A 12106-nucleotide genomic window follows, 5' to 3' on the forward strand; every position below is an offset into this window, starting at 1 on the left:
TTATCCTTTTTCTCAATGAATCAGTCTAAAATACTTCTTCGGCTCTCAGTGCTGCCTTCCCATCAAGCAAGTAATCCAAGAATGAAATGCCTAAACTTTGGTGGAATTAATATGCGAATAATCATTTTGCATGTATTACAGGATATCTTTTTAACTCCAGTTCCATGTAGCTCATGTCATCCAGATGGGGCCACTCATGGGATAAACAAGATAAAAATCTTAAAGACTTAAAGTATGAAAAGAATTAAACAATGCAAATTTTGAGACCCAGAGGAAAACCCCCATAAACCTCTGAACTGCTCAGGGACTAAAATATTTATGATCTTATTTCTTAGCCTGCTATGACTACATCATACATCAGGTAATCTTAAAAACTTTGTGAAACTTGATGTTTTCATAAATTTTAGTTCTGTTTCTTCCATCCATTCAGAAAGCGAGTTATACGTTCTCCATTTTATGTCTTCCTTTCATAGAGGGGGACCAATACCGTGTGCTTTGAGTGATCGGCTACAAAAAGTGAGTCACAGTTACTGAATCATTTAAGTGAGCATTTCACAAACAGCCTTGTGTCTGAAACTTATTTATGCAAAACTATTCCCAACTTCTTGTAAACAGCTTATAGTTGAGAAAGAGAAAACCTCATTTTTTTAATTGCAAATCAAATGCACTGCTGCTTTAAAACTGAACATTAATGTTAATAACCAATTATTTGAGCAACATGAATCCACTGAGGTCTCCCTTCCAGCAGTAAAAAAAAGCATATTCTTATATTTTAACTGACTTTTTTATTATTTACATGTTGCACCTGTTACTTTAAACACCTGTAAAACACTGATCGTACATACCTGATGCTCATTTTACTTGTAAGTGTATATAATATGGGAAGTTTAAGCAGCATCTGTTACAGCTATATCTTAGTAAAATCCATTACTCAATGACAGAGAAAGACTCCTTTGAAATTATTTTCGTGTTTCATATATCTGTTACACAAACATTATTACTCTTTCTGAGCTGAACAGTAAGCAAACGCAACATTCACACAATGACTTTAAAGCTGTTATTTGTAACCAACAGTGGATGTGAATAGAAAAATGAAGGATCACACTATAGAAATGCATGAAAGAGTTAATTTGTATTTTTTAGAGACTGCTAACATAATTCTATTCCAGATGGCATTGAGAGTGCAAATCTGTTCTGTTCTGTGAGGATATGGGTGTTATAATAGGCTCAAATGGATCAGATTTATTTTTCAATGTTTTTTTCACAGAACACTTTAACCATTTCAGGCAACTGCTGTTTGGTTTTACATGCTCAGTAAGAAGCATTCACACAAGATATTGTCTGTCATTACTCTCCACAAAATACCCTACCACAGAGATTTTTGTAACCAAATGATTCCTTGCCAAGAACATTTCCTCTTAGAAGTCGATAAGTTGATTAGTGTACTCCATGGAGGATCTTATCTTAAAGCCAGTCAGTTTAAGAACCAGACTCTCTCAATTACCATAGCCTTTTCCCTCCTTTGCTTCCTTACTGATGATGTTCCACCTAAAAAGTTTTTTTTTCCTCTATGAGGACTCCAATGTCTTCACACTAATCAAACTAAGAAAGCTTACGGATTATTTCTCCTTCACTGTGATGCTCTTCACTCTCCCTGACGAGTAAGATCTCTAGCTTTACAATAAGGAATTGGTCTGGCAGTCTGCACTTCAGCCTTTGGCATCAAAGTCTTAGGGAAACCATGCGACTGGGGTAGATGAGCATCTTTCATTGGTTTTCAGCCAGTTCTTCCATGTGTCAATGCAGAACAAAACTAACATTTGTGAAACCTAGAAATTTTAAATTAAGAGGGATTCTGATTTCAACGCATAGGCCCTAGCACTCTGCCCTGGATACCTGTTCAAAGCTGCACAGTCCCAGTCTGATCCCTCAGCACCCAGCACTGTGCTGCTTTCAGAGGCCTCAACAGTCAGCACCTTCCTTCCAAACCTTCCTGTATATCCCCTGTCCTTATTGATGGCACTCACTCTTTTAGGAAAGCCCCTTTCAACACGGAACACGGCTTTGCTTGCTTCAGGAGCTTAATGAAGCATCACATAGTGGAGTACATTTGATACAGGACTGGACTACCTATTTCATTGTAAGAGCCAAGAATCTGACAAATACCTTATAGATGTATTGAAAGAGACAAAGAAATGAGAACTGTCTCCACTCCTTCCAGTTAGTTGCACCTTATCACTCAAAAACTATTTTTGAGTCTTCAAAATTCATCTAATATTCTGTTCTGCTTTTCTTGGTTTTATTGAAGTTTTTCTATGTTGTAAGCCACTTGTTCAAAATGTACTTCAGAATTGCCTTAAAAATTAACTTCTCTGATATTGGAAAGAAGAATTGCAGTCTCCATCAGTCTGCTCTGCTTTTGAATGGCATATTAGAGATATAATTTGTTCTCCACTGTAAGGTAACCTGAAGAGTCTTCAAGAAAACTAGTTGGTTATTTCATTTCAGCCTACTAATGTTTGACTTTGAAGAACAACTACATTGAATTAATAGCACATCTATTCAAGCTAAAAAGCAAAAATAAAAACCTGATACAAGGTGAATAATGGTACTAAGAGATGAATAAATGTGTCTGTAAGTACTGGAATTTTGCAATTATGTTTTGTGTCAAAACAGAAAAGCTGGGAGTAGAAGATTGAGCTCCCATTCTCTAGACTTGCTCAGTAATAACTAAGATATATTGCTTTCCAGTAATTGTGATATAATGATATTTGGGTTTATCTTCTAATTCTCATTTTCTTCATCACTTTTTCCAAATTTGCAATATTGCTTAAACATCTACTGATTTTTGTTCAGAAATTGGCTGCCCACAATGACCAGAATACTAAAGGATTAAAGGATAATGTTCTCACTACACTGAAGCTTGAATAAGGAGATAGGCTGTCAAAACATTGGGAAATCTTGGTCCACCTCTTAAATAAATTGAAAGAAGGAAACCCAACCTCCCCTTTAGACTGCATAACTGTACAGGCCATTTTCATTATAAAACTCCATGCAACTTTAATAAATCTCTTCTTATTAAAAAAAAAAAAAAACAAAACCAAAACCACAGCCCAAAAATACCAAACCCACCCCCACCAAAAAAAAAAAAAAAAGCGCCAACAAAACCACCAAAAGAACAATCACAAAATAAAACCAACCCAAAACAACCAAACAAAAAAAAAACCACCACTTAAGGTGAGTGGCTTGTACTGAAATTGTGCACAGTTTATGCCAAATTACTAAGGAACCATTTCATCTTCCTTTAATGGAGACTTTCAGTTGACTTCAAGTGAATTAAACCCTATAAGTAATGTACAGGACAAGTCTATGGCATAGCAGTCATTTACACAGATATTCTCATGTGAGTATGGCTATACCTAGAATTCTGGTCCTGGGTCAGATATTGATTTGAGTGTTACTTATTCCCTTGCAAAGCCAAGTTCAGATAGTAAACTGACTTTCCGCAGCTGACGAGATAACTGGCATTGATTTCTAAAAAGCAGGTAGAAAGAAAAGTAGAGACATTTCTCTCAAGAACTTGTTGATATTTCTGAAATACTACAAGGAGACCTGAGATATGTATTTACTGTATAAAACATATGGTCCTAGTTTGGATGTAGCATTTGCTTTCAAACAAGGTCAAAATGGTTTTGATAACAGGAATTGTAAGGCAATGTATTATAGAATCATAGAATCATAGAATAGTTAGGGTTGGAAAGGACCTTAAGATCATCTAGTTCCAACCCCCCTGCCATGGGCAGGGATACCTCACACTAAACCATGCCACACAAAGCTCTGTCCAACCTGGCCTTGAGCACTGCCAGGGATGGAGCATTCACAACCTCCCTGGGCAACCCAATCCAGTGCCTCACTACCCTCACAGCAAAGAACTTCCTCCTTATATCCAATCCAAACTTCCTGTGTTTAAGTTTTAACCCGTTACCCCTTGTCCTATCACTACAGTCTCTAATGAAGAGTCCCTCCCCAGCATCCCTATAGGCCCCCTTCAGATACTGGAAAGCTGCTATGAGGTCTCTGCGCAGCCTTCTCTTCTCCAGGCTGAACAGCCCCAACTTTCCCAGCCTATCTTCATACAGGAGGTGCTCCAGTCCCCTCATCATCCTGTGGCCCTCCTCTGGACTTGTTCCAACAGTTCCATGTCCTTCTTATGTGGAGGACACCAGAACTGTACACAATACACCAAGTGAGGTCTCACGAGAGCAGAGTAGAGGGGCAGGATCACCTCCTTCGACCTGGTGGTCACGTTCCTTTTGATGCAGCCCAGGATACGGTTGGCTTTCTGGGGTTCAAGTGCACACTGCCACCTCATGTTAAGTTTCTCATTGACCAACACGCCCAAGTCCTTCTTGGTAGGGCTGCTCTGAATCTCTTCTCTATTTAACTAACCAACCAATTATTCTGCTTCTCTGCAACTTTTGGTTTCGTTACACTTCAGAAAATACATTTGCACTTTAGTATCTGTTTCACTTTAGTATCTGTTCATCATTTCATTGCTTGGATGCTCAGATGCCTTCTAAAATACCAGTCATTGTTTACAGAAATAAAAATGATGATTTCTGATGGCTGCCAAGTGGCTAATTAGCTACACAAGTATACCCCCTTTTTTCCTTTTTTCTTTTTTTTTTTTTGTCAAAGGTTTGTTTTTTCTTTTTTTTAGTGTAATTACTTTTTAAACACTAATTTGAAAAGATCAAATTCTTAATGTGGAGAAGAGTGTTCTCAGTATACTTTAAGAAGTGTAAATGTAGTATCCTTCCTCTGGGTTTATAACAGTGCAGAAATGTATCTCAGCGATCAATGCGCTTATATTGTGATCAGATAGGATCCTGGAAAATCATAACTCTGAAGAAGGAGAAAATTCTGTCAGAAATATATATATCTGTAAACAGAAAACAGAGATGTCATAGAAGACTGATGAAAAGACCTGCTGCTGCATGAAAGGAGCCATCTGCCTCTCCAGGGACATGAAGCAGCACTACGCTGAGTAACAAGCCAGGGAGCAGCAATCGATATGGGTGCAATATCAGTTCTTGACAGAGAGGGTGTTAGTGATAGCATTGATTAACTCGTATAACACAGACAGTATGAATACCTGGATTTCACTTTCCCTCATATAATACAATATTATTTTAAACATGTATGCATAGTTGGGGTTTCCTGGCAATTGTTTTAAATTATGTTTAAAGTCATTTAAAATGGAGAAAAAGATTTATCTAATTAACTGAATGCGTTTCTCAGCAAGATGTTCTGAAAAAAAACAACAGCTTTATGGAAAATGAGAAAAACCTCTTACTTACCTTCTTTGCTGAGCTTTTACCTTCTTTTCTTTAACTGGGGATGCATCTCATTCTCACCTCTCAACACAAGCAGCAAAGCGCAATCAGTGGCAAATAGTGAAGATTAGAAACAAGTATACTTAGAAGCTGTGGAAAATCTTGCTATTTTGCTTTTTTCAAATGAACAGTGAGAAAGAGGAATGCAGAAAGAAATAACACTGTGTGATTAGCAATGATCCAGCAGTGTTATTAGAGCTATTGTTATTAGAAATTTTGAAATACTAATCAGATAAATGTGGTTTTAAGCAAATTATATAAAGTTTTCCAGGTCTTCCATGTAATATTGTACGTACTTAATACATGAAGGATTCAGGGCCTCTAAAGCACCATGAACCAGCTGTTGGGTTTTAACAGTTTCTATGGACTATGTGAGTTATTCAGGTAACCTCACATTTCTATCTGGGCAAAAGAAGTGGTTTGCAGGACTTATTGCACTGGAGGTCAGCAGGCTGGAGTTGCAGATGCAGAGAGGTTCCTTCAGATGGTATGGGACAGTGACTTACGTATTACTGCCATTTGCTCTTCTCTGCCTTCAGTGGCCTTTTGCAATGCTAGAGCAAGTAATTTTCACTCCAGCACCAAAGACCATGATTTTGACCTACAGCACAACAAATAGGTTTGAACCAAACTGGGTCTTCTGGGCATTACTGTAATGCAAATAAATATTTCTCCACACACTTAAAAAAAATCTCTTAAAAAAAAAAGGTTTTAAGGCTGTATATTCAAATACACAAAAGTTAGGAACATCCATATTTATGATTTCTCAAGTACTTTTAATTCTACCACATTGTATTCCCCCCCAGTATAATGAATGAGTTCTTTAGCACAAAAAAAACCAAACCACAGCTATGTAAACATCCTGAATTTTGTTATACATCACAAACCTGACATTACTTAGTATTTTGGAGTTTGTTTTTCAGAAATAAACCATGGTCTTTCAGAGCATTTTAATATTTTTTTGATATAAAAAAGAGGCAGAATTTATATTTAAAAGTAATATTCCTTCCCTTTCATGATTCAGCAAGACAGCACAGACTTCCATGTCATCCAGAAAGTTTATTACATTTTGACACCTCGACTGAAAAACATCCATTATAAGGAAAAAAGAGGAAATACGTCTAAATCCAGAGTCTGTGTGAGCCAGTTTTGCTGCTGCTGCATAATGAGAACTGGTGTGGACTGGACTGAACTGGTGCCAACACTTCGGTATGAAGCAGGGGTAGCAACCTGTGGCTGATCATCCACATGCCTCTGGGGGACAAGGCCAGGCAGAAGATAGAGGGTGGATGCCCATACCAGCCCTGATTTCTTCCTGCCCAGTGCCTGTCAGCCTCACCACTGCCTGTCCATGGGAAGAAGTCATCGGGACCAGCAGAAGTTCCTGCCTGCGAAACACAGTGGAGTGTGTTGTCTAAAAGTATTATTATACTCTCTCACTTTCCTTCATGGCCTGTTACTGTGATTCCAGTCATAGCTCTGGAGAGCCAGGGAATGATTTTGTCCCCAAAAGCAGGATAGGGATCCTTATGAAGGAGGGAGTTCTGTCTGGCATAGAGAGATCTGCTGAGCTCCAGGCCCAGCTCTTCCCAGTCTCTGCCAGTGCATGGGCTTAGTCCTAGGGTGTTCTGTATTCAGTTATTTTGCTGATCTGCTTAATCTTTCTAAAGGAATCCTGAGACAGAAGAGCTGGAGTTGCACATCCCCACAAAAACTGAGTTAAATCTTGGGCTAGCCCAGAATGGTCACTCTAATACTACAGTGTGGGAGGTGGTTATGTAAAATTTAGTCTTCTGACAGTGTTGAAGTCATCTTTTGGCGAGCAGTGGCAGGGTACCCCCCTCAGCAGGGTACACTGTCTCTATAAATTAAAGGTCTTGAAAAGCATGAGTGCTGTAGCTAAATTGCCTATCATCCGTGTGACTCTCATTTAAAAGGAAAGCAGTTTCTGGCTTAAGCTATAGTTGTGCCTGTGGACCTCCTTGTTAAAGTCTTCAGTGGGAAGACTTTACAACTCACTGGTAAATCACCCTAGTCCTTTTGATGAATTAAGAAGTCTCGAGATTTACCAGGGTGTAGCTAGTGAAGAGACATCTTAGCCCATGCACTCAGCTTCGCAAGTGATGAGGAGCCTGCCATGGCCAGGCTTTTGATTTGCATATTTCAAGGGTGCGCAGAGAGGAGCACTGGCTCCCTGTGCAGGTTTCTCGGGGGTTCCAGCTCTCCTGGACTACACACAGGAAGGAGGTCCTTGGCATTTCACAGGATTGAAACAGTCTGGATAGGTGAAGAATTCATCTTCAAGAGACTTCAGTTCGCACTCTTACAGAGGAATGCAGACGCAGTCTTGTGGCGTATCTCTGTTGAACTGTGAAATTTTGAGCAAATTTCACTCTTTAAGTGCTGAATGGGCCTGATACACAGCCTGCAGAAACAATTCATCCTAGATTACTTCTTTCAAATAAGTTCTATTTAATTTATCACAATCAAAATTCTGCATTAGGAAGAGTTCTTTTAAACATAATGTTACAGCTAGCAGCTTTAAAAATTCACAAATTAAGAAAAGGTGACCCAAAGAAAAAGGTTTTTAAAAGACCAGTGGCTTTTATTATGTTTGTTTGCTTGTTTGGGGTTCTTTCCCCCATTTATAAAACTGTGGATTATTAAAAGCTGTGAAGCTTGCCACAAGGTCATTTGACCATACAATCTAAAGCAACAGTTAGCCAAAGAAATATCTCCTGAGAGCCAAAATTGTGCTAGTAATATGAGGAGCATAACCTAACCAGAAACTGGGTGTTTTTTTATGTCAATACATTTGTGGTGTTGACTGTTTTTAATAGGACTTCAGAGATTACAGCATTAAATTAAACACAACAGACAGAAATGTTAATGAGAGCTACAGGGAAATGAAGAAAAGTTATTTGAGAATGCACCACACAGAAAAAAAAGCATATTAAAATATAATTTGCTTTTCTGGCTATAAAATACATCAAGCATAATAGCATTTCACAGAGAAACTGTTTAAAATTACTCATTCAAACGACTGAGATAGCCTTCTCTCAGAAGTAAATAACTTTGTGCAAAACCTTTCACCAGTGCTGAATTTGTTGATAACACCCTTTTGTCCAATGTATATTCAATTTGATAGCTACAGTGATGAATATCTTATGTCCATGTATATTCTCAGCTTTGCCGGTACTGGTGCTCAGATCTCATTATAAAAGATTAAATTTTCAAGGACTAAATTCTTCTGTATGCTTTCAAGACTGTATCCATTAACATTTTGCCATTGAGGGGTAACAGTAACTGCCTTTGGCTCAGTTGCTTACTTGGAGGAGGGCTGAATTTTTGGAAACAAGGTATTTCAGCAAGATTTCAGTGGAGGAATTCATCAAGCTTGATGAGAATTAGAAACCAAAAATAGGAGTGTCTCAAAATTAGTGAATCTGGCACATGAGGGGAAGGATCACAGAAACAGTGATGGCCACAACGAAGAGGGGATAATAAAAATACAGAAGGAGTTTAAGGTAGATTAAAGCAGTGGAAATAATGAAAGTGGAAAAAGTGTTCTGCCATTAAACAAGCAACAGAAGTATATGGAGTTAGAATGGGGAAAAGGAAAACAGACAAGAAGGAAGAAGAAAAAGTAAGCTGAAATAGAATGAAGAGAATAGGGTGATGTCTCACATCTGTAAGAAAGGTAATGTTGCCTAGAGAAAAATGTGAAGGCACACTCAGGACAGCAGCTCAGAAAAATGAACATTTAGACAAAGCCTAGTCTTTTTCTGGGGGAAAATTATGGTTTTTTATGGATTTCTCTTTGCCATCTGGTAGCTATTACACATTCGTTTTACAAGAGTCTTCATCTGGGAAGACTAACCTCAGTGATTTGCTAATGGGAAGAGCTCATTTAACTCAAGATATTAAACTACCAGTTGGAAACTGGGATGAGATGAAAGGAGAAACTGCTCATGAAACCAAAAGGATAGGACTAGATAAAACCACTGAGGAAATGCAGTCCTACTGTCATGGTTACCTTTTGTGTCATGGACTGTACAGGTGCTGTCTCTAACTAAGATCTCACAGCTGCATTTAAAAGCAATAATATATTTGATTTTAAAAGCTTTTTTTTTTTTTTTGCTTTCAAAAAGAATGTAGGGTAGTTCCAGTGCCTTTCAATCCACTTAGAAGACCTTTTTATTTCCCATCCTAGACAATCAGAGCAACAAGTCTGAAATAACAAGTGGCAAGAGCATTTTAACAGACAGAAAAAAGCCAAGCCGTGCAGAACCATTGGTCTTGACAGTTTTAGTGCCATAGATACAAACAAAGTTTTAGGAACACAGTAGATGCATTCAGGCTTATTTTCAGAAATTATTTTAAATTATAATTACCTTAATAAGTGCACTAAAGCAAAGGCAAAACATTATATAAGAAATGCCAGATGGGAACCATAATGAAATTTGCAGATGAAATCATGTAAGAGAGAAAACAATAATCCCAAAGGTGAGCGTACTGAAATAATGATTTGCATTAATAGAAAAGAGGTATGAACTCTCATATTCTAAATTACAAAAATGGGTTTATGACTTTATATCTGAATGTATCACTGATATGTAATTTAATTTTGGGGGGTTTTGCTTTCTTTTGTTTCAGAAAATAGGTTCTATTGAGTTCTTACAGTGTGCATTTCTTTGTAGTATGTTACCATATATTCTACTGTTTTTTTTTTCTGAGCTTAGCCTAAATGAATGTAAAAGAAAAAAAAAGTACAAAATCAGGGAATATTGAGCAAATGCTTAAAGATGTTTTGAAAATAAGATTTTTATTTCACTTACAATTGTACCTTTATACTTCTAGTTACAGTTTAATTTAGAGAAAAATTAATCAAATCATGAGCAGATTGTGAACTGATTAAAGGTCAAGAACAATTAAAGATATTACATAAATAGATCAAAAGCATTTAAGAAAAAATAGAATTAGGTGTTGAACTTCTCTCATAACAATGCAAAGTGCTATATATTTCTATTATGAATTAATATCAGAAACATATGTTTTAAACAGCTACAGCTTTAAGCTTCTTTAATGCATACACCCCATTCTCTCATAAATCATATCTTAATATGCATCTTAGCATTATTTTATTATGCCAAAAATGTAAAAGACACAGAAATCAAGAAAAAATTGGCAGCTCTGTAACGTTTAATCTGGCGGTGCCTCTACCTTAAGCATCACATTAAAATCTGAAATAATCTGATTTAGAAGGGGTCATTTTCAGTTCTCAACTGCAGCCTCTAATTTACCTCTCTGGTAATCAAGTCACTTTGATTTGTAGGACACTCCCAGTACAAAAAAAACCAAGACAAAGTGTGAAGCAAGAGGAAGTCAACTGCAGTCATCAGATATATTTCAGTCTGTCAGTGTCCTACACACCTCCGAATGCTCTCAAGCCCTCCAGCACTCGTTAGTGTTATCTGAGCATGAAAATAGACTTGAGCACTGCAAAGAAACACAAGCAGAAAACAGATATGAAGCTCTCTGGAGCTCTCAGCAGAGGGGTAAGGATGCTGCTTATGAAAACTGGGTCTGAACAGGCAAAAAAGACAAGGTGCAGCCACAGACCATGTTTGCCCAACCCCAGCAGCCCAGGTCAGACCCTGGAGATGGCTGGTCCCAGCCTGATACTCCAGGCACTACAGGAGGCCAGCCTGCAAGCTTGCCCAGGGGAAGAGGCAGGAGCAGGACATGGATTGTGGATAAAGTCCTCTCCAGCAGGACTTCTTCTGTCTGAGGAGCAAACTCCACCTCTGCACAGGGTCTTTCCTGCAATTTGGTGTCCTTCACTCTCCCCCCACCAATGCCAAGTGTGAAGAGCCAGTAGATCTGGAAATCCTGGAACCGTGGGCAGGGGCCCTGGTGAGAAGTCAGCTATTTGGTGGGGAATTGAGGAGGGGACTGCTGAGAGGTTGAGAGCATCCACAGGAAGTGAACCTGCAGTGCAAATAGCCCACTTCCACTTAGAAGGGACCCCAGAAGAGCTGAGGGCATCCAAGCAGCACATTAATCCAGCATGTGACATGACAGGCCTCCCTTCTTGACAGGGAGACCTGAATCATAGCTTCCTTGGAATCACATCCAAGAAAAGCAGTGGCACAAACACCACCTGCTCTGCCCAGTAATTGCCTTGGTCTATGTCAGCTCTTACGTTGCCCATATTCTAAATTCTTTTAAAAATCCTAATTCAGTGACTTAAACTGGGTCAGCACAACAGAAAATGCTGTCAAGTGAGATGATACATTTGTGTACAAAGCTCCACTCTGACACCAGCAGCACAGCTGCCCTGACAGTGACCCTGATCCTCTCTCCCTGCTGTGGGTGAACCTCGGAAACTCTTCCACCCTGAAGGCACAGGAACCAAATGCAGTCACTGCCGTTCCTCCTGTTTCATATGCCTATCACCCTGTTATGCTCCAAGTCTTGTTACAGGCAAAAGGGAATGCACCACGCAGCTCACTGGCTTGATACTCACTGCCAACCACATGCTGATACACATGCCCATGCACTACACACACACTCCAGTTTCTCCAGATGCTGACTACAGACACATGGATGCCTCTGGCCCATGGTCTGGCTCCAGTGTGCTGCACTCAGACCCCAAATATGCACATGCATGAAGAACAGAGAGCTCACACCCAGGAAAGGAGATAGAA

Source organism: Pezoporus wallicus, unplaced genomic scaffold, assembly GCF_028554395.1.
Source record: "Pezoporus wallicus isolate ANWC-B61680 ecotype Strahan unplaced genomic scaffold, APGP_CSIRO_Pwel_v1 contig_3815, whole genome shotgun sequence".
In the NCBI taxonomy this organism is placed as follows: Eukaryota; Metazoa; Chordata; class Aves; order Psittaciformes; family Psittacidae; genus Pezoporus; species Pezoporus wallicus.